Source organism: Panthera uncia, assembly GCF_023721935.1.
Source record: "Panthera uncia isolate 11264 chromosome B2 unlocalized genomic scaffold, Puncia_PCG_1.0 HiC_scaffold_24, whole genome shotgun sequence".
In the NCBI taxonomy this organism is placed as follows: Eukaryota; Metazoa; Chordata; class Mammalia; order Carnivora; family Felidae; genus Panthera; species Panthera uncia.
The window spans coordinates 27,528,965-27,551,787 of record NW_026057580.1 but is presented as its reverse complement, the minus strand read 5'-3'; the positions used below and the strand labels follow the sequence as shown (position 1 = coordinate 27,551,787).

Below are 22,823 nucleotides of genomic sequence, written 5' to 3'. Positions count from 1 at the left end.
GATATGACACCAAAGTAAAAACAACAGAAGAAAAAAAAATAGATAAATTGAATTTCATCGAAGTTAAAAACTTCCGTGCTTCAAAGGGCACAATCAGGAAAGTGAAATGACAACTCAGAAAGTGGGAAAAAATGTTTGCGAATCACATTATCTGATGAGGGACTTGTATCCAGAATGTACATATATAAAGAACACTTAAAACTGAATAAAAGACAACCCAATTTAAAAAGAAGGATGAGGCACCTGACTGGTTCAGTCAGTAGGGTATGTGACTCTAGATCTCAGGGTCATGAATTCAAGCCCCACGTTAAGTATAGAACTTACTTTAAAAAAAAGCGGGGGAGGGGGGCAAAGGATCTACATACACATTTCTTCAAAGCAGATATACAAATAGCCAGTAAATGAGAGGCTCAGTTCCCTAATTAGTCATTAGGGGAATACAAACCAAAACCATAATAAGACACTACTGTACAAATACTAGGATGTCTATGATAAAAAAGATAGAAAATAACAATTATTGGTGAGGCTATGGAAAATCAGAACACTCATATACTGCTGGTGGGAATGTAAAATCATGCAGCTGCTTTAGAAAATAGTCTGGCAGTTCCTCAAACTGTTAAACATAGAGCTACCATATGATCCATCAACTCCACTCCTATACGTATACCGAAGAGATATGAAAACATATGTCCATGCAAAATATTGTACATGAATGTTCAAAGCAGCATAATTCGTAACAGCAAAAGGTGGAAACAAAATAAATGTACATCAACTGATTAATAGATAAAATGTGGTATAGCCGTACAACGGTATACGATATGGCAATAAAAAAGAATAAAGTACCAATGTTCTGTAGCATGGGTAGACCTTGAAAACGTTATGCTACCTGAAAGATACAGTCCCAAAATATATATTTTATGAAATAAAATTTGCCTTATTTTCAGAATAGGCAAACAAGTCCCAAAATATATTTTATGAAGTAAAATTTGCCTATTTTCAGATGAGGCAAATCTATAGTCAGAAAGTAGATTAGGACTTAGAACTGGGGTGAAGGGATGGATGATAGAGGGATGATGTGTAAAGGTGTAGAGTTTCTTTTCAAAGTGATGAAAATGTCCCCAAATTGACTGTCATAATGGTCACACCTATCTGTGAATCTCCTAAAAACAATCAAATTGTACACTTTGAATGGATGAATTGTATGGTATATAAATTTTATGTCAGTAAAACTATTATTTTTTTAAACAGAATCTTGAATAAAGATTGTATGTTCTAGGTAGCGAAAAACAATATAATGAAGATGTCGATTCTCCTCAAAATAACCATGAATGTATTGCCATTCCTTTTATAATTTGGCAAATTAAAGTTAATCTAAGAGGGGACACCTGGGTGGCTCAGCTGGTTAAGCATCCGACTCCGACTCACGTCATGATCTTGTGGTTCCTGAGTTCAAGCCCCGCATGGGGCTCTGTGCTAGCAGCTCAGAGCCTGGAGCCTGCTTCGGATTCTGTGTCTCCCTCTCTCCCTCTCTGTCTCTCTGTCCCTCCTCCACTGGTGCTTTATCTCTCTCTCAAAAATAAGTAAACATTAAAAAGAATTTTAAAAATTAAATTAATTTAAGAGAATGGAAAAGCTAATATAGTCGGCGAAGTTAAAAATAAAAAGTAATGTGCGGGAGTGGGATGTGGACATTCAATTTAAGCATAAGAATATATAAATTTATCATAATAAAAATACACAAAAATTAACAAAATAGGAAAAATAGACAAAGAAAAATTAACAAAATAGAAAGGCCAGGAACAGGGGGAATGAGGATTTGCTGTTTAATGGTTACAGGATTTCTATTTGGATGATGAAAAGGTTTTAGAAATAATGCAACATTCTGGATGTAATTAATGTCACGGAATTGTAGATTGAAACATGGTTAAAATGGCTGTTTTTATAGACGCTTTACCATGGTTTAAAAAAATTAATAATAGAGTATACCAAAAACCATTAAATTGCACAGTTTAGATGGGTTAATTGTGTGGTATGTGAATTTACATCTCAACAAAGCTGTTAAAAAAGTCAAGAAGCAGAAAAATAAACAAAAATAAAATTTTTGTCTGTAGTAAAGATGCCATCTCAAGTCTATAAGAAGAGGATTATTTGCTACATGGCAAATAAATAAACATTAAAAAAATTTTTTTTGAAGTGTCCAACTTCAGCTCAGGTCATGATCTCACTGTTTGTGAGTTCGAGCCCCACAGTGGGCTGTCTCCTATCAGCACAGAACCTGCTTTTGATCCTCTGTCTCCCTCTCTCTCTGCCTCTCCCCCGCTCATGTGCACTCACATACTCTCTCTCTCAAAAAAAAAAAAAAAAAAAAAAAAAAAAGGCTTCAGCAGAAAACAAATCTTTAATAAATGTATCAGAAAATTATCAACTCCATACCATGTATCATTAGGCAGATAGGTAAAATATTTTGAAAGTCATCATTTAGTGTTGACGTGGGCATGGATAAACTGTCATATACTAAGAATAGAATACAAATTGATAGTTTTCTAGAGAAAAATTGGTAAGATGTATCAAAAGCCTTTAAATATGCACATTTTTTGATGCAGAATTTCTGTTCTTAGGGCTGCATATAAAGAAATAATAGAGCAGGACTCTAAAATTTTATGTACAAGGATGCTCATAATATAAAACTGAAAACAATCTACAAGTTCAATAATCATATTGTATATATCTTACAGACTTTTGTTCTATATAATAATGTATATGCACACACACACCTGCACCTCACCCCATATGTATTTTAACCTTTTAATCCTCTGACTCTAGAATTAAACCTCTGGAAATTTATCTTAAGAAAATAAAAAGTTGAGGGTGCCTGGGTGGCTTAGTCAGTTAACTGACTGACTTCGGCTCAGGTCATGATCTCATAGTTCTTGATTTCCAGCTCCGCATCAGGGTCTCAGCACAGAACCTGCTTCAGATATTCTGCCTCCCTGTCTCTCTGCCTCTCTCTCTCTCTCTCTCTCTCTCTCTCTCAAAAATAAAGAAAAGAAAAGAAAAGAAAAGAAAACAAAAGAAAACAAAAGAAAACAAAAGAAAACAAAAGGAAAGAAAAGGAAAGGAAAGGAAAGAAAACAAAAGAAAGAAAAAAGTTTGAATATGCAAAGATTTGTATACCAAATGGGATTTTAATGTATGTACTGCTTTAAGTTTGCTTTTAAAAAATCAACAATATACAGTAAAAATTCCTCCCAGTTAATCATGTAGCTCTATAGCAGCATTTTAAAGGATATGTAAAACTTTATTTACAACTTCTGGATATTTAGAACACTTCCTCTGAAGTTGTGACTAAGTTATTTGAATGACCAAATGAATAGATTGGTGCTAAATCCTATCCATTCTTCCCCCTAGAGATCTCCAGAATCTCCCCTCCTCTGTACTTAATTGTGGAAATAATCTCCCATCTTGTCTCCCTTCAATCTGTTGACCACATGCCAGGACGTAATCTTTCTCAAAGGTCAAGGCTAATTTAATAACATTATTCCTCTGCTTGTGACCTTTCAAAGTTCCCCCCTGAATAAATACAATCCTATGTTTAACTTCTTAGCATGATTTATAAGATCATTCATGATCTCATCTCAATTCACCAATATCTTTTTCTTGCTTCTTATAGTCCAGCTACCAAATTCCTCATAATTCTGTGGTGCAATCTCATGCTTCCATTCCTTTGTACATGCTGCTTCCTCTACTGGAAAGTCTTATCTGGCAAACTCTTATTCAGATATCTCCTCCATAAAATCTTTCCTAATTGTCTCCCTCCCAAAGCAGAATATTTCACTCTCCTCTTTGTATCCTGTACACACTTCTGCTATCGAACTTATGAGGCTGCTGTCTTTCCCATTAGAATTTGAGCTTTTTTTTTAAATGTTTATTTATTTATTTAGGGCGAGGGGGCAGAGAGAGAGAGAGAGAGAGTGAGAATCCCAAGCAGGCTCTACACTGTCAGCACAGAGCCCAATACAGGGTTCCATCTCATGAACCATGAGATCATGACCCGAGCTGAAATCAAGAATCCAACACTTAACCCACTGAGCTACTCAGACACCCCTAGAATTTGAGCTCTTGGAGGACCAAGACACCATTTCATTTCTGTATCACTAGCAGTAAGCGCATTTATTGTCTGTCTTCTCTGGTTAATGTTGTCCCACACAGCCCTGATTTTTATGTTACTTGATTCTGAAATGTTTTTCTTTAGAGATATTTAAAGCATATTGAAAGATATTTAAAGTATATTTAAAGCATCCCATTAATAGATATTGATATATTTATGTAGTTACATATGTTCTGAGTGCTGTTGCACACACTAAGACATTGAGAGCTAACATTGGGTAGACTGAAATGTAAACCTTTCATCAATGTGCATTAGCACAAATCATACTGAACACTCCTGAGCACTACAGTTTCTGCTGCTCTTCTCATAACTATGTTCTACAAAGGGCATGCTTTGCTGGAAATTTCTTTCTGTAATTTATTTTAGGTTAATTGAGAACAGTTTTGACTCACAGTGTCTAATAAAAGATGCATAATTCATCGTGATGGCTATGCCACATAAGAAACAAAGGAATAGTATCAAGCTGATATTTAAAAACTAGCTGATTTTCCCCTAAAGCTCTCTCCATAGAAATAGAAGAAGAAACAGTAGTGATCACTAAATAGATATTGAAGCAGTGATAAGTGTATAGCAGCTGATTTGAGAAGCTTTGTTGTTAAGTTAGAAACGGAGCAAGAGCAGGAGGCAACAGAGATCTGCTCAAAGGAGAGTTGTGTATATGAGGGTTTAGTTTGTTTGCTGGTTTGAGTGCTAACACTGAACTTCTGGAGATTGGCCTTATATAGGCATAAGGATACGCTCCCCATTTTAAAGAAAGGAAGAGTGGGTAAGGCTACAGTTGAAAGTGTTGGTTGGTGGAGCTCCTGGGTGGCTCAGTCGGTTAAGACACCGACTCTTGGTTTCAGCTCAGATCATGATCTCGAGGTTTGTGAGTTCAAGCCCCTCATCCCACCTCCATCCCACCCTCCCACCCCCACTGTCAGTGCAGAGCCTGCTTGAGATTCTCTCTCTTTCCCTCTCTCTGCCCTCTGTGGTGCATGCACTCTCTGTCTCTCTCTCAAAATAAATAAATAAACTTAAAAAAAGTGTTGGTTTGCTGTTATGAGGTGATGGAGGACTGATTGGAAGCAAAGGAGGCATATTGGAATATTTGAGGAGAAAGAAGAAGCAATGAAGTTGATGTCTCTAAGAGTAGAAAAGAAAGCTTACCAAGGAAAATGGAAGAGATGTTTTGGGTAGTGTTGGGTGTCATTTAAAGTTTGTGATGATAAAATGAAGCCAGTTAGCCCAGTTGTGCGATTTCCCTCAGCAACAGTCTACTGCTTAGCAATACACATTGAAAATACGGACAATTGGATTCAATTAGAGTTGAGATTTTGCCAGACAAGTGCAGTGGAAGAAGAGAGAACCAATGAGTTGTAGATCATTTTTAGGGAATAATAACAATGACAGACCTTGGACTATAAACCAGGGACACAGGAAATAAAGACAAGAAGAAGATGATAGATAATGAGAAACTAGTGGGGTTCAATAGTTTGGCATCTGAGTGAGATAGAAAAATTATGTTACTATGGATAGTAAAGTAAAGTTTTGGAAAGCAAGGCTGGTGTCTAGATTGAGGATTTCTGAAATCAAGTCTCTTGGAAGTGGTATAATTTTAGATGATGACAAGTTTTCAGATATGACTACAGAAATGAATAGTTAAGGTGAAGTGAAAGTGAGTGTCAAGGATTTGAGACTTCAGTGTATTAAATGAGTCCTTCACATGAAAACTGACATCATGAAAATTATATGATGGTATGAGTGCAGAAGGTGAGCTAGAAGCTAAAGCCACCATGAAAAGACTAGGAAGAGATAGATGATGACAACAAGGAGGGGGATAGAATGGTAGCAGTCTGTTGTTGTTTGTTTCCCTAGAAGGGAGAGAGATGAATGATCTAGAAGAAGCTGCAGTTGAGGAAAGGAAAGCCTAGTTTAAGGTAAGAGGGGTGTGAAAAATATATAGCCTCTACTTGGGAGGGTTGCAGAGCAAATAAGGTTCTCAGGGAATATCAAATTTCAGTTAAGTCAATGACAGTGAAAGGTATCTGCTAAGAGGCAGTTAACTATAACTTTCAACCAATTAGAAACTGATCTCCCAGTTGCTAGAGTTGTTATTTGTACTCTGAGTACATACAGAACCAGATTCATCAGGTGCGATTAAGAGAAGATTAAGTTTTATGCTGCCTACACTAGGCCCGGTCACAGTGGGAAGGCAAAAGGGTAAGTACATAGCCCAAAAGCACAGGAAGGTTTACAGCTCTCTACACACCAAGCACAAGATAAAGAAGGGGGTGGTAGTCATTTCTGTACATTGCAGTTTCCCAAGATGCACTAAGTCTATGTCACTCACTCCATCAGTGGAGAAGCAAGTTCAAAAGGAAGCTCAGCAAATTACAGCAACAACAGAACATAGGTCCATGAGGCAAGACTGCCTTGGAATGAGGTCTGAGAGACCTTTCTTATGGGACTAAATGTAGTCATGTAGGGACCAGTCCTAACATTCCTAGGCTAGGTTGGCCATTTATAACTTTTTCAAATTATAGCGCCAAAAGCTAATAACTTGTTTATAATTTATGTTTGAATCAAAATTATTGCTGAAGAACAGAGTTACAAGATATTATAAACAACTTGATGTGTACAGAGACAGAACCTCAAGAAAGTGTAGCATTTGCTAGAAGCATCCAGGCTTTATGAGAAAACTTCTCTCATGTAGTCCCATCAATGGAAATATGTAGGAAACTTTTAAAAAGGGGAGGGGAGCTCCTGGTTGGCTTAGTTGGTAGACCGTGCAACTCTTGATCTCGGAGTTGTGAGTCGAAGCCCCATGCTGGGTGTACAGATTATTTAAGAAACATAATTTGTTTAAATTAAAAAAGAAATATGTCGAAAACTTTACTGATCCCAAGTTGGAATTCAGAGCCCATATTGGAAAGTTGGAAGGGGGGACCAGGGAAAACGATTTCACAAGACTAGAGAAAGTAAGGGGATGAGACTGTGTGACAACAGACAACTAAGGAGGTCACAACTAAGGAGCTCTAGAGAACAAAAATGTTAATTCAAGACTGTGATAGTAATGAATTTTGGATGCTCTAGAAACAGAAAAGGCTAGTGTGAATAGAGCATACGGTGCAAGACAGAAAGCCAACAGATTGGCACGAACCTGGTAGGCTAAAGCAGGGAATTTAGAACGTATTACAAACAAAAGTAGATGCCACTGGGGAATTTGTTATGCAAGGAATGACATGATCTGTTTTGTGTTTTTTTTGTTTTGTTTTTTGGTAACAGGTTTATTGAGATGTAATTCACATATCACACAATTAGCCCATTTAAAGTATACAATTCAATAGTTTTTAGCACATTCACAGTTGCATACCATACCACAATCAGTTTTAGAAGATTTAGATCATTTCAAAGAGTCATCTCATATCTTTTAGCCATCACCACTGAACTCCCATCCTCCCACAGTCCTAAGCACCCAGTAATCACTTTCATTAATCTGATTTTTCTGTCTCTAGATTTCTTTATTCTGGACATTTCATGTAAATGGAATCATGAAACTACACAGTTTTTTGGTTATAGCTCAAACATCACTTCAGGAAACCTCCTCTAACTCCCTATACCACAGACCCTCCATTATTTTCTCTTGGGCACCCCTCAACTTTTTTCTAACTGTGCCCACTTGTAATTATTTTATTACGCATGTGTTTACTAAATGTTTAATGTTCCTTCTCTATCCTGGATTGTAGGTTTCAAAAGAGCAGAGACTATATACTGCTCAAATCTTTATCCCTAGCCCTCAGCACAATATTTGGCTCATAGTAGTAATTTAATAGATTTTCTATGGCGGCGCCTGGTGGCTCAGTTAAGCGTCTGACTCTTGGTTTCGGCTCAGGTCATGAACTCACAGTCTGTGAGTCCAAGCCCCACGTTGGGCTCCATGCTGCTGGTGCAGAGCCTGCTTAGGATTCTCCTTCTCCTTCTTTCTCTGCCCCTCTCCCACTCGTTCTCTCTCTCTCTCTCTTCCTCTCTCTCTCTCTCTCAAAATAAGCAAATAAACTTAAAAAAAAAATAAACATTCCATGACTTGATGACTTAAATATGCCAGGAATGGATTTGCAGAAAGACTGGCCTCTACAAAAGGATTTTTGTTGTGTCTCACAGTCATGCTTTCCTCTGTCTTTATCCCATCAGTGCCACAATCACCCCACTCCAACATCCCCCAGGCCAGGGGTCAAAAAGAGTGGAGTCTGAACAGTATATTGTCTCATGAGCCAAGGAGAGTATAATTCTGTCCCAATGCTTCCACAGGCAGAAGCCAAAGGAGTTGTTTTCAATGAAGGAGTTCATAAAATGTGAAGATACAAAGCACTGCTTCTTTGGTATCCATAAGACTAAGTGTGGTGTAGAAGGGGGAGAAGAGCATTCCTCCATGCCTGGAGTAGAACATAAACAGTTTTGGCACCTATCTTCAGGTAATGTGGTTTTTTGTTGGTACCTTAAGTGTCACAGGTTTGTATTTTTTTAATTTGTTTGTTTGTTTAGAGACACAGAGAGCACGGGAAGGGCAGAGAGGGAGACAGAGAATCCCAAGCAGCTTCCACGCTGTCAGCGCAGAGCCTGATGAAGGGTTCAAACTCATGAACCCATGAGATCATGACCTGAGCAGAAATCAAGAGTTGGACGCTTAACCAACAGAGTCACCCAGGCTTCCCCTTATTTAGATTCTGATTTGAACAAGCTAATAAATGGTTGAACAAACTAATAACTGAGCCACAAAAAAGACTTTTAAGGTAATTGGTGAAAATTGAACACATACTGGGTGTTCATGAAATTTAAAAATATAAGTATGATAATTTTTTTTCTTTTTTAGAGAAAGAGAATACAAGCAGGGGAGGGGCAGAGAGAGGAAGACACAGAATCTGAGGCAGGCTCCAGGCTCTGAGCTGTCAGCATAGAGCTCAATACAGGGCTTGAACCCACAAACCATGAGATCATGACCTGAACTGAAGTTGGACACTCAACTGACTGGTATTTTTAAAGAATCCTTATTTTTTAGAGACACATGTGGAAATTCATATGGGTGAAACCATATGATATCTGGAAATTTATTTATTTATTTATTTATTTATTTATTTATTTATTTATTTTAAGTGGGCTCCACACCCAGTGTGGGGCTTGAACTCATGACTTTGAGATAAAGAGTCACATGCTCTACTTCCTGAGCTAGCCAGGAGCCCCTGGAATTTTATTTAAAAGACTCTAGAAAATATAAATAGATTTAAAAGTTAGTGAATGGAGATTAGATAAGAGTAGTAACATGCTAGTAATTGTAGATTTTAGGTGACCAGTTCTAAAGGGTTTCTTCTACTGTTTCTTTCTTATGTGTATTTGAAAAGTTTTAGGATAAAAAGTGAATTAAAAAAAGTTTTCTTTTACAGATACACATTTGAAAAATATATTTTTGTGAACTACTTCCTTTCCACAAAAATTTGGTCTGTATTCTTTGGATTTAAAACTGTGGCAATGGAAATGGATTTGGTTTTAAGGAAAACAGAATCACCATTGAATTTCCATTTCCTTCTCAGCATTCATGACAAGCATACCAATTCCAGAATCTTCTTGGAGTTAAATGACAAGAGGATCTTTACACTAGGTATCATGTGAGAAAGGCTTGCCTTCTCCAGGAACATCATTTTATTTCTTCAGCAGCAAATGAACTTCTTCTACAGGCAATTAGTGGGTGTTAGTAAACCTTGCTATGCTTGTATTTTAATCTGAAAAGTATGAGAAAGGCTTTATTTGGTTCCATCAGCCTTTTATATATGTACTACCAGATATTCCATCTTGCTTGAATAGTTTGTAAACAAGCAACTCCAAAACTGAGTTGACAAAATTAATATCCTGTTTAATTCTGCCTCACAGAAATAAAAAATTCTCCAAAGCGTTTTTTTTCTTCAAAGATTTTTTAATATAAATCAAATTAAATAGCTAAAAGTAAAATTCAATTCTTGAAGATTATTTTGTTTGATGCTATGAATTCTAATATGTCAAATGGTTCTACCAAAGTTCTACAAAGATTACAACTATGATGATGATAAAATGCAATCTTTATTATTTATTATTATTCACATTTTTAAAAGTTTATTTATTTATTTTGAGTAAGAGAGAAAGCACGATTGGGTGAGGGACAGAGAGAGAAGAGAGAGGAAGAATCTAAAGCAGGCTCTGCTCTGTCAGTGTGGATCCCAATGAGGGACTCGCACTCAAAAACCATGAGATCTTGACCTAAACCAAAACAAAGAGTTGGACGCTGAACTGACTGAGCCACCCAGACACCCCATATTATTCACTTTTTAATTAACATTTGTTAGCTAAAAATTGATATAACATTCTTCTTAAAGTTAGCAAATATTTTCTCTTAACAAAATTCAGACATTGAAGCCCAAACTTTCAATGGGACTGTATTTGATTAAGGTCTTTAAAGAGAGAATTAAGGTTAAATGAAGTAATAAGGATGGGACCCTAATCCACTATGACTGAGTCTTTATAAGAAGAGGAAGAATCCCCAGAAATGCAAGAGCACAAAGAAAAGGCCATGTGAAGACACAGACAGAAGGCAAACATCTGCAAGCCAAGGAGTGAGGTCTTAGGAGAAACCAATCCAGCTGACACCTTAATCCTGGATTTCCATCTTCCAGACTGTGGGAAATTAATTGCTGTTGTTTAAGTCACCCCATCTGTGGTATTTTGCTTTGGCAGCCCTAACAGACTAAAATATCTGACATATAGTAAGTGTTCAGATTCTGCCAGCTCTTGCTAATATCTATTATTTTCTAAGCCCCTTAGGGGTCTAGTACCTCTCTTGTTAGGTTCTCAAGATTAAAAGGCTGCTCTAGGATGGAATTAAGATGGCGAAGTAGTATGGGGACCCTGAACTTGTCTCGTCCTAAAAGGCTGCCCTATCTTCCATACTGACCTAACCCCAGGTATCACTTTTTACAGTTTTCTACTCTCTGAAGATATCTTTGATTCTGTATTCATTCCTTTAAATGGTCAGTATCATGTTTTTAGAGTCTCCATGTGGTAATTCCAATATCTGAATTCTCTGAGGATCTGCTTCTTGCTCATGGCAGTTAATTTTTTGAGGTGCTTGGTTACGTATGGTTCCTGGGCATTATGTTTGAAAATAAAATACTTTGAAGTTATGTTCTTCCAGAAAAATTAGTATTTGTGTGCAGGCATGTTATAAGTCCTGCTCAAGTTCATGTCTTGACTTTTTCTGGACTTACCAGGGAATCTGACTGGGCTATAATTCTACATGGGCTCTTTCTCAGTTTGAAAGAAGTCCCTGTTTATTGCAGGGATGATCCTTTAGAGCACAGCACAACCTCCAAACCCTTGTTCCAGAACTGGTGGATTTATCTGCCATGCAGTCCATAAAAATGTCAAATTCTACTCTCACTCTTGATCTTGGGAAATGTTTTTGGCCAAAAGCAGCTTCCTTTTTAGAGTAACTCTGTAGATTTTTGCTTTTTCCTTCAAATTTGGCCTAATAATTATTTTCAATAGCTTGCTATTTATTCCATATTTTTAAGAATATGTGGAAGCCAGACTGGAAAGGAAGGGCAGGGTTTTAGAAAGGTAACAAACACCTAAAGGAAAGGTAGAAGGGAGAGAGAGAGTTTGGCAGCTGGTTCAGACAGAGAGTTAATCAGCTCCATTGAGTTTTTCTTCAAGGGAGCTGTGGTTAGGAGGTAGGCTACAGGACTCTTTGTGTCTCACACACATGAAATAAGAAGAAAAAATGCCCCTGGGCTGCATTCAAGATGTCAAAGCAAGGACATGATGGGTCTTTGGGTGCAAAGTTCCAGATTTCCCTGGGTCTTCTGGTAGGAGCTGTGATCAGCTGTGCTGACAACAAAGGAGCCAAAAATCTGTGTATCATCTTTGTGAAGGGGATCAAAGGATGACTCAATAGACTTCCTGCTGCTGGTGTGGGTGACATGGCGATAGCCACAGTGAAGAAAGGCAAACTAGACCTCAGAAAGAAGGTACATTTTACAGTGGTAATTCAACAATGAAAGTCATACCAGAGAAAAGATGGTGTGTTTCTTTTTTTTTTTTTGAAAAGGATGTGGAGTTCATAGCAAACCATAAAGACAAAATGAAAGGTTCTGCTGTCGCAAAACCAGTCTCAAAGGAGTGTGTGGACTTGTGGCCCAGGATTGTATCCAATGCTGGCAGCATTGCATGACTCTTTGGTATATTTTTTTTAAAAAATTAAAAATGATTTGCTCCCCCAAAAATGGCCTTCCAAGAGTGAGAAAATCTACAGCCCAACAAACCAATTTTATGTTAATACTGACACCTGATATACACTCAGTAAATATTTGTAAAATGAGTAAATAAAGATAATAGACTGATTACACTTATTTAATGCTCCTCCCCCCCTCCATTATCATCAACTAAATGACAGTAAAGAAATGCATAACAGTAAATAAAATGGGAAAGTGGTTGATTACTTAACCAGAGTTTTCAATGAACTTCTGAAAGATGGAAAATGTTTGGTAGTTTCTTGACAAATGATACTTGGAGAAGCTTTACAAGGAATAGAAAACTATAGTGTGATGGAATCTGAACTTTCCAGTGGAAACTAGAGAGGCTCTAGTTGTGGAATTGGCATGTTCTGTCAGGATAGTTGTAAGTTCACTTCTGAAATAGCTGTTCAGTTTGTCCTGACTTTACTCTCCCTGTAGGAACAGAGTAATTAAAAGCCCTGAATTTACCAGTAGGGCTGAGTGGAGGCAGTTTTCTAAAGAAATTTAAAGAACTTCCTAAGGAGGTCCAAGGCTTCTAGTATAAGAGTTCTATCCCAGAGCAAAGTAACCCCCTCCCCACTCTTGACTCTTTAGTGGTTCTCCAAACTGTCTTCTTGCTCTCTATGTGAAAAGCCTAAATAAAGTTGGCCAACGAATACCTTTAACTCATCTGCATATACTAGTCAGGCCTACTGGAGAAACAGCACACAGCAGTAGAAACCCATGCAAGCGTGTATAAATCAATCTACTCTTTTATAAATATAAAAGGACAAATATATATCCCAGAAATATGAAGAAAATTAACAGTCTAAATGCAAAAGGGCAAGATGAACAAACAAACAAACAAACAAACAGAAAAGCTGGCAAAAACAGAGCCAGTTTGTGATAGAGAACCTATAACACTAATAAAACTTGGGTATGGGGGCGCCTGGTGGCTCATTCGGAGCCTGCTTGGGATTCTCTCTCTCTCTCTCTCTCTCTTCCTCTCTTTCCCCCTCCACCCACTTGAGAGCGTGCTCTCTCTTTCTCAAAATAAACAAACAAATAAACATTTTAAAAATTGGGTCTGTACTCTCTGAAAATTTCAAAATGATATTTTATTCATAAAACTACTATGGACTATGCCAGAAACTATGAAAAATAATCAGAAGACACAAAAACTTTTGAAAAAAAAATTATTTTTAAAAAGTCAGTAGAAGGACTGCAAGAAAGTCTCCCAGAATGAGAAGGAAAAAGATAAAGATGGAAAGATGGTATTTAGAGGCTCATTCCAAGAACTCCAACATTTGACAAACCTATATTTCTGAAAAAGAGAATTGAAGAATTAGGGTGGAGGAAATTATAAAAGAAAAGAAATGTTTGGGGACTGAAAACAAAGTTTTTGTTTTATTTATTTATTTAAATGCTAATTTACTTTGAGAGAGAGAGAGTGTGTGCGTGAGTAGGGTGAGAGGCATACAGAAAGAGAGGAGAGAAAGAGACGAGAGACAGAATTCCAATCAGGCTCCATGCTGTCAGCACCAAACACTCAGGACTCAAAGCTCCATCTAACAAACTGAGATCATGACCTGAGCCGAAATCAAAATATGGACACTCAACCAAATAAGCCACCCAGGTGCCCCTGAAAACAAAGTTTTAAATAGAAAATACCTATGAAGAATTGAGTAAGCTACATGTATATAATATATATATTATATATAATCTATATTATGTATAGAATATATAATATGTATATAATACAAAGTTATATATATAATTACATACACATATGTCCTCTTTATATTTCAATTTACCAAGAAGAAAGATAAAATTCTAAAAGCCTCCACAAAGAAAATCCAGGTTCACTAACAGAGTAATGAGTATCCAGCTGGGATCTGTCTTCTAATTAGCAGCACTGGATATGAGCAAATAATAAAGAAATACGTTTATAAACTTCTGGGGGAAATGATTTTGGACTCAGTATTTTATGTCCAGTTAAATTTCAGTATTTCATGTCCAGTTAAATTATCAGACAATTATGAGGGCAAAGAATACATTTTCAGACATGCAAGACCTCAGAAGTTTACCTCCCAATCATCTTTTTTTGAGGACGTTACTTGAATATGTACTTTAGCAAAACAAGGAATAAAGTGAAAGATGTGGAAAGCATTAAAACAATGAAACTAAGCCATAGGAAAATCAAGACAAAGTTTGTCCAGATGGAAGCAGGAAATCAGAAGATTCCTGGGATAGTAATACAACAGATAGTAGTACGTACAAGGTGGGTAATCTACAGCATACAGTGGAAGGTTATGTTTCTTTTACCAGCAAGGCAAAAGGAAAGCAATTAGAAATAACAGTGAAAAGTAAGAGCCTTATGAGAAACAATGGTTTAGGGGCGCCTGGGTGGCTCAGTCGGTTAAGCGGCGGACTTCGGCTCAGGTCGTGATCTCGCGGTCTGTGAGTTCGAGCCCCGCGTCGGGCTCTGTGCTGACAGCTCAGAGCCTGGAGCCTGTTTCAGATTCTGTGTCTCCCTCTCTCCGACCCTCCCCTGTTCATGCTCTGTCTCTCTCTGTCTCAAAAATAAATAAATGTTTAAAAAATAAATTAAAAAAAAAAAAAGAAACAATGGTTTAGGGGTGCCTGGGTGGCTCAGTCGGTTGAGTGCTGATTCTTGGTTTCTGCCCAGGGCATGATCCCAGGGTTGTGGAATTGAGCCCTCTGTGGGGCTCTGCACTGACAGTGGAGCCTGCTTGGGATTCTCTCTCTTCCTCTCTCTCTCTGACCCTCCCCTGCTCAGGCACGCATGCTATCTCTCAAAATTAAGAAATAAACATTAAAAAAAAAAAAAAAAGATTCTCTCCTTCTCTCTCACTCACTTGCACTCTCTCTAAAAAAACAAAACAAAACAAAACAAAAAGAAAAAAAAAAACAGAATCACAATCCCCCCCCAAACAAAATAAAACAAGTTTAAATATAGTAAACTAAAATATGGAATGATTTGAATATATGATTGAATGTGAGAAGAGGAAATATTTTATCAATGTGTGGAATATCATTTTTTGATTGGTGCATGGTAATGATTTTGGACTTATAAAGATGTATATCATCTAGTTTACTATTTAGTAAACAGTGTTCACATCATTACCATAATGTAAATGCTGTCTTTTGCGGGGAGGGGTTCAATTTTTAAGATCATTCCTTACAAAACACAGAAACCTCAATTGGTTACAAAGCAGAATTAATTATTGGATTAAATTAACACATTTAATTAAATTAATTATTTTAATTCCTATACACTTGGAAGGGCAAAATCAGAGGCCAGATGGAGTAAAATGCAAGAATAGCTCATTGAGTAGGGAGCCAGTATATATTTTCTAAACTGATGGAATGAGAAGTCAATATTTCAGAATATAATGTTAATTATAAATGTAACCATTTGAAGGAAAACAGCAACAAGAAGTCATTACTTATATAATATTTACTGTGTGCTAAACACAGTTCTTTACATATGTATTAACTCATTTAATTTCCACAGCAATTACATGAAGTACTCAGATTTTATTTGGGAGTCAGTAAAACAGAGGCAACAGAGGGTTAAGTAACTTACCCATGTTTACCTAGTAATGGTGGATCAATAATGGAAATAAAGCAACAACTTAATTTGGCAGAAGGTATGGATGGGAAAATTAGTATGATAAGTAATTTGTATTAGGGGTCAAGATGTAGTGCATATTAAACAAAGATGATAAATCTCGAAGTAATGAACTATTTAGAGTTATGGAGCTATAAAGATAATTATTAGAAGGACTGGGGGCAGAGCAGCAGAGTATTTTCTGTTTTAAACATTTACTTAATAAGTGCATAATAAGTTTTTCTTTAAATTTAAACTCATCGCTTCCTCCCAAACTTCCCACTCAGTCACATTTAATAAAATGTCTCATAACTGAAAGACAGCTTCCTCTCAACTTAAGTATTAAACTATGGTCATACTTGGGAAGATTGCAAATAACAAAATAGAGCTCTTTTGTAAATGGCCTCTTCTGCCATGTGTCTGCATAGAATTCATTTTATGTTCATAAGAGATGACATTAAAAATATAGTACAAAGCTATGAAAGTGTGTCATCATATCACAGCAGTTATAAAGGTAGCACAGAGAAGATCTCATAGCCTTAGAAAGTTAAGATGATGGAGGCATTATAGCAAGAGCCATACAGTAAAACTACTAAAGAGTTAAAGATGCCAAATGAAAGAGAAACCAAAGCAGTCATCACAGAGTTGTAGAAAGAAAGAGAATGTTTATTCACCCTCTTTTTCAACCAATATTTCTTTATTTATATGTTCTTAATATTGATCAGATGTCAAGTGGTGGGCTTATAAAAAATTAAAAATACAACTTGTTCTTAGCTTACAGTCTAGCAGAGAATATGAAGGATGTGTGTATACATACCTTTTTTATATGAGGGAAATTGATAAGTACCATCAGGTGGTAAAAATTGGGTATGATATCAAAAGTAAGGGAAAGATGATCCAGGAGATAATAAAGAGAGCAATTTAGCAGCTGTGTTTGCATTATGTGCTCCATGACACTCAGAAATCAAGGTAAGGTCTATCACTGGGGTGGACAAATATGAGTTATGAGATAAGAAAATATTATGTGATGCTGCTAATAAACCAACCACGTGCAAAAGTAACATGTATTCTTGGCAAAAGACTCTATTTCCTCCCATTCTTTTTCTAGGACAGGCTAGTTACCCACAACTCTGCTGGAGACGTGGCTTACCCAAAGCAGGGATACTATAAAAAGAACAAGGTAGGAGAAAAAAATACTACTCTTTGGCAAAATTACTAGATTAGTAATTAGTAGACTAATACTAGATTCTGTATTAAGGGAAAGATTTGTTGTTTTCATGATTTTCATCTCAAGGTATTCAATTTTCCCTCTTCTCCATTGTGCGTAGGGTTTGATAGCCTGTAGTGCCCACAAACCTCCCACCCTCACTTTCTTTTCTCATTCTCTAGCTCAGTTAGTTTGTCAGAATCAGAAGGACTTTGAGTCAGAGAATGGGGAAAAGGACGTAGGATGGTGAGACTGGGGAGGGAGAAGGTGGGAAGGGGTGAAGGACTGTACAAGGATCTTAAGGGAGGAGAGGAAGAGAGAGAGAGACCATGAGAAGGTAGCCTTAGTGCCCATCTGCAATAGACTCAGGATGATCTGACTAGTAAGAACTCGACTCCTTGCAGGTTTTTGCTCACTTATCTGTAAGATTTCCTTTCTGGTAATGGCTCAACTTTCTTTACCTTTCAAACGTGGTTAAAGCTTTCATATTTTATGGTGCAATTAGTTGCATTCAATATTTCAGAGGATTTTGGAAATTGTAAGTGTGGACTTTAAGTGTGGAGGGCAGTGTCTGCTCTCACTGCATGGATTGTTTAATTTATACCCTGCTGTTCTTAGGGTGACAAAAGCTATTGAGCATACCCTCCACATTTTGCACTTTATAGAAAGGCAGAACTGAAATTCATCAGAGCATGTTAAGAATTGTTGTCCAAAGATATTTTGAGTTTCAATTAAGCAGCTGTCTTATGATATAGAAGCTTGGCTTTGAAACAATAAAAAGAAGTGGTGTGGTGTGAAAGCCAAAAAGTATATCTAGGTAAGGTAGCTCCGCCGAGTTAAAACTGATTAGTAGAGTAGCCCTATGGGTTTTGAGTAGCCCTATGGACTTTCTAATATCGTATATTCGGTCAGTTACTCATTGTATTTACTCCTTTCTCTAAATTACAATTTAAATAGCTGAAGACAGTTAACAATAATTACCAAATTCAATAATTATGAATATATTTACTTTGATGTTGTCAATTCTGGCCATTTATCTGTTCAAACAGCCAAGTCCCCTTTTATTTCTGTTATTATCTCTCACAGATAGATTTCTACATTTCCTAGTAGGACTCTGGCTATCTCATGGTTTTATAAAATACAGCCATAATCAAGATACATAGTTTTACTTTAATTTACAAGTTTGTATCCATTTAACATTTATTTTAGTTTTAAAATAAAATTACAACAAAAGCCAACTTAATACATATACTTATATTTTCGTGGGCATATTTCTCACTTATTCATTAATTTATTCATTTAAACACTGTGTCAGGTATCATGCTAAATTCTATGAGTTGTCACATTTGCTAATTTTTAAAAATTAGCTCAAAGCCCCTCTCAATCTGTATTTTAATAACAATCTCAGGGCGTCTGGGTGGCTCAGTCGGTTGAGAGTCCAACTTCAGGTCAGGTCATGATCTCGCGGTTCGTGGATTTGAGCCCTGCATTGGGCTCTGTGTTGACAGCTCAGAGCCAGGAGCCTGCTTCCGATTCTGTGTCTCCCTCTCTCTCTCTGTCCCTCCCCCACTTGTTCTCTCTCTCTCTCTCACTCTCCCTCTTTCAAAAATAAACATTAAAAAATATTTAAAAAAAGAACAATCTCACCTATGAGGTAGGTAGGAGTGGACAGGCAATTCACCACGAGCCTTGAGCATCCATGTACATTCTTGCTGGGTATGCCAGAAATGCAAGGCTCTTTCTGTTCCTTCCCTGGGACATTTCTCAGGGTTGTGTTTGCAGTGAGTAACCCTGAAGAATGAGGTAATGTCTCCCCCAGACAAAGAGTAGGTTTGCTTACTGCTTACTATAAAAGTGATGAATTCCTTATGCTCAGTATTCCTCAGCCTCAGTGGAAACTCACTGCATGCATAGCATCCACCCAGAGCTCATGCAGCTTACTGTGCTGTAAAGAACAAAGTCCTTTCTTTCTAATCCATTAGTCTTGTGTTTTGGGCCAGGATCCACAAAACAGTAACATACTAACTTATTAGTTTGTAAGAAGAGTAAAAACAAATTTTGCAAATCACACTCTAGGTCCTCAAAACCAGACACCATTGCTTGGACTACTCAATTATGGATGAGCTTTAAGGAAAGGGCAACCAGGTTGTAATGATTTATTCAGTGCCTTCTACGTCTGAGGTGCTGAAATAAGCACAAACAGTTGCTATTATCCCTAGTTTAGAGATGAAGAAACTAAGACTCATAGAGTTTAATAACCTTCCAGATCAGGGGCACCTGGGTGGCTCAGTTGGTTAAGCATCTGACTCTCCGTTTCAGTTCAGGTCATGATTTCACAGTTTGTGAGTTTGAGCCCCGCATCAGGCTCTGCACTGACAGTGTGGAGGGACCCTACTTGGGATTCTCTCCCTCTCCTCTGTCTCTGCCCCTCCCCCAGGTTTTTCTCTCTGTGTATCTCTTTCTCAAAATAAATAAATAAACTTTAAAAAATTAAAATGAAATAAACTTCCAGTTTAAATAGCTTATTAGTAATGAAGCAAGGCTCCAAATGCAAGACTTTGTAACTCTAAAATCCAGGTATATGCCATATATTTAGAAGAGAAAAGATATTGCAACATTATTAATTGCATCAATGTCCTATTTGAGATTTGGTAAGTTACAACTACAGAAATTATTTTGCAATCTCAGCTTGAGATAATTAAACCAAAAGAATAAAGAATCTTTAAAAAAAAAAACACCTTTGTTAATTGGCTTAAAACACTTAACTCTCAATTGCATTCAATCTAGTACCTGTTTTAGTGGACATGAAAAGGTTTTATACCTATAATTACAAAATACCGAGTGGAACCTAAATGTTCAAAAGCATACAAATTGAGAGCATAGCTGAAACTTATTAAAGTGCTCTCCTCATGCTCACTCGGAAAAAAACATTCCAAAATTTTGGCATCAGAAGTTAAGGATGTCCTCCTGAACTTTCTCTGGAGGTTGGGCTCCAAATCTGTGGTTACCATGGCAGTGGAAAACACGTTCACCACTTTTCATTGTGAAGCTTTAGCTATCTTACTCTCCCAGCAGACAATGGGTTCTGACAAGGTTAGATTCAGGTCTTACTTATTTTTCTAATATTATTAGTTTGTGCTATACCAGATTTCTTTTCTTTTCTTTCCTTCCCCTTCCATTTCTTCTTGCTTTCTTTTTTTAAAAGAATGTAATACAGTGTTCTTCAAAGGCCAAAAAAGCACAATAGGAAGATCCCTTAATTAAACACAAGCCTTCATTTTGTATTCGTTGCGTCATTGTTTTCATTTTCTGTGATTCCAAAGGAATTTTAAGTAGAAGGCTATAAGACAAAAATTTTATAAGTTAATGTTACTAAAAAATACTATAATATTGTGTAACAACTAATAACTGCTCCAATCCCTATAAGGGGAATTATTCTACCTAATTCCCCTTACATTTGTCACTCTAAAATTTCAGTTTAGTGATAGCACAGGGAAATAGTTACAATTTTTAAAAGTAATGAACTACATATGCAATAAGACAAAATGTTTACCAAGTCAAAGTCATTTTATGCTTCATGTAGTTAACACCACTATTTGGGGCAGATAATTTTATGAATTCAAAATAAATAAGCATTCTTTATTTTTCATTTAAGACAGGGAATTCTTTATTCAAATTCATCAGAGAAATGGACAGCTTGGATCTATAACAAAGTGTTGTGTTTTAAAGCATAGGTCAGTAATTGGATATGAGAATATACACTGCTACATAAAAATTAACTGTTCAGAGCACAACTTCCCAATATTCAAAACAGAATAAGCTTCCCTGTAACAGCAGCACCTTGTGACATTGTTAATTTTAGTATTCCTCTCCTTCTTCTACACCATTTCCTTCAACAGAATCCACACCAACCTTCTCATAATCCTTCTCAAGGGCAGCCATGTCCTCACGGGCCTCAGAAAACTCTCCTTCCTCCATGCCCTCACCCACATACCAGTGAACAAAGGCATGCTTGGCATATATTAGGTCAAACTTCTGGTCTAGGGGAGTCCAGGCCTCAGCAAGGGCTGTGGTGTTGTTCAGCACGTACACAACTCACTTTACTTTGGCCAGGTCTCTATCAGGTACCACAGTGGGCGGCTGGTAATTAATGCCAACTTTGAAGTCAATGGGTCACCAGTCCACAAACTGGGTGGTACTCTTGGTCTTGATAGTGGCAATGTCAGCATTGACATCTTTGGGAACCACATCACCACAGTACCACAGGCAGCAAGCCACGTATTTATCATAGCAAGGGTCACGTTTCACCATTTGGTTGGCTGGTTCAAAGCATGTCTTGGTGGTGGTGATCTCTGCTACAGAAAGCTGTTCATGGTAGGCTTTCTCAGCCGAGATGACAGGGGCATATGTGGCCAGAGGGAAGTAGATGCGGGGATAGGGCACCAGGTTGGTCTGGAATTCTGTCAGATCAACATTCAGGGCTCCATCAAATCTGAGGGAAGCAGTGATGGAGGACACAATTTGGCTTACCAGCCTATTCAGGTTAGTGTATTTTGGGCATTCAATATCAAGGTTTATTCGACAGACGTCATAGATGTGGCCCCATTATCTGACATGAATCAGAGTGCTCCAAGGTGGTGTGGGTAGTGAGAACGGAGTTGTAGGGCTCAACAACAACAGTGGAAACATGGGGGGGCTGGGTAAATGGAGAACCCCAGCTTGGACTTCTTGCCATAATTGACAGAGAGATGTTCCATCAGCAGGGAGGTGAACCTAGAACCAGTTCCCCCTCCAAAGCTGTGGAAAACCCAGAAGCTCTAGGACCTGTGCACTGGTTGCCAAGTTTCTGAACTCGATCCAAGACAAGGTCAATGATCTCCTTGCCAATGGTGCAGGGCCCTCAGGCATAGTTATCGGCAGCATCTTCCTTGCCTGTGATGAGCTGCTCAGAATGGAAGAGCTGGCGGTAGTTGCCAGTGCAAACTTCATCAATGGCTGTGGGTTCCAGGTCTACAAACACTGCCATGGACACATGCTTGCTAGCATCTGTCTCACTGAAGAAGGTGTTGAAAGAGTCATCTCCTCTCCCAATGGTCCTGTCACTTGGCATCTGACCATTGGGCTGGATGCCATGTTACAAGCAATAGAGCTCCCAGCAGGCATTGCCAATCTCGATGCCAGCCTGGCCAGCGTGGATTGAGATGCATTCATGCATAGTTGCTGCTTTGCAGCTGCTGAGCAGATAGCAGAGGGGAAGAAGAGAGGTTGTTGCTTCTTACAGCACAACTCAGGCAATCAGTGTAAGAGAAACTGCCTCTTTTTTTTTTTTTTTTTTTAAGTCACCTCTAAACCGAACATGAGGTCTGAACTCACGATTCCTAGATTAAGAGTTGAATGTTCTTCTGATTGAGCCAGCCAGGTGCCCCTAAATAAGCTTCTTACCAGATTTATAAAATCATATTTGAAAGCAGTGTATCTGGAGAGTAGGAATCTTTAACCAACATTTCCAAAAAAAATGTTAAGACAGCAAACTCA

General features: G+C 37.6%; 2 pseudogenes; one reads left to right on the top strand and one right to left on the bottom strand.

The window, feature by feature from the left end:
• The first annotated feature begins 11,976 nt into the window (after window positions 1–11,976).
• On the top strand, window positions 11,977–12,407 carry LOC125938108 (60S ribosomal protein L23-like; annotated as a pseudogene).
• An 8,702-nt stretch (window positions 12,408–21,109) lies between these two features.
• Window positions 21,110–22,503, bottom strand: LOC125938601 (tubulin alpha-1B chain-like; annotated as a pseudogene).
• Window positions 22,504–22,823: the final 320 nt, after the last annotated feature.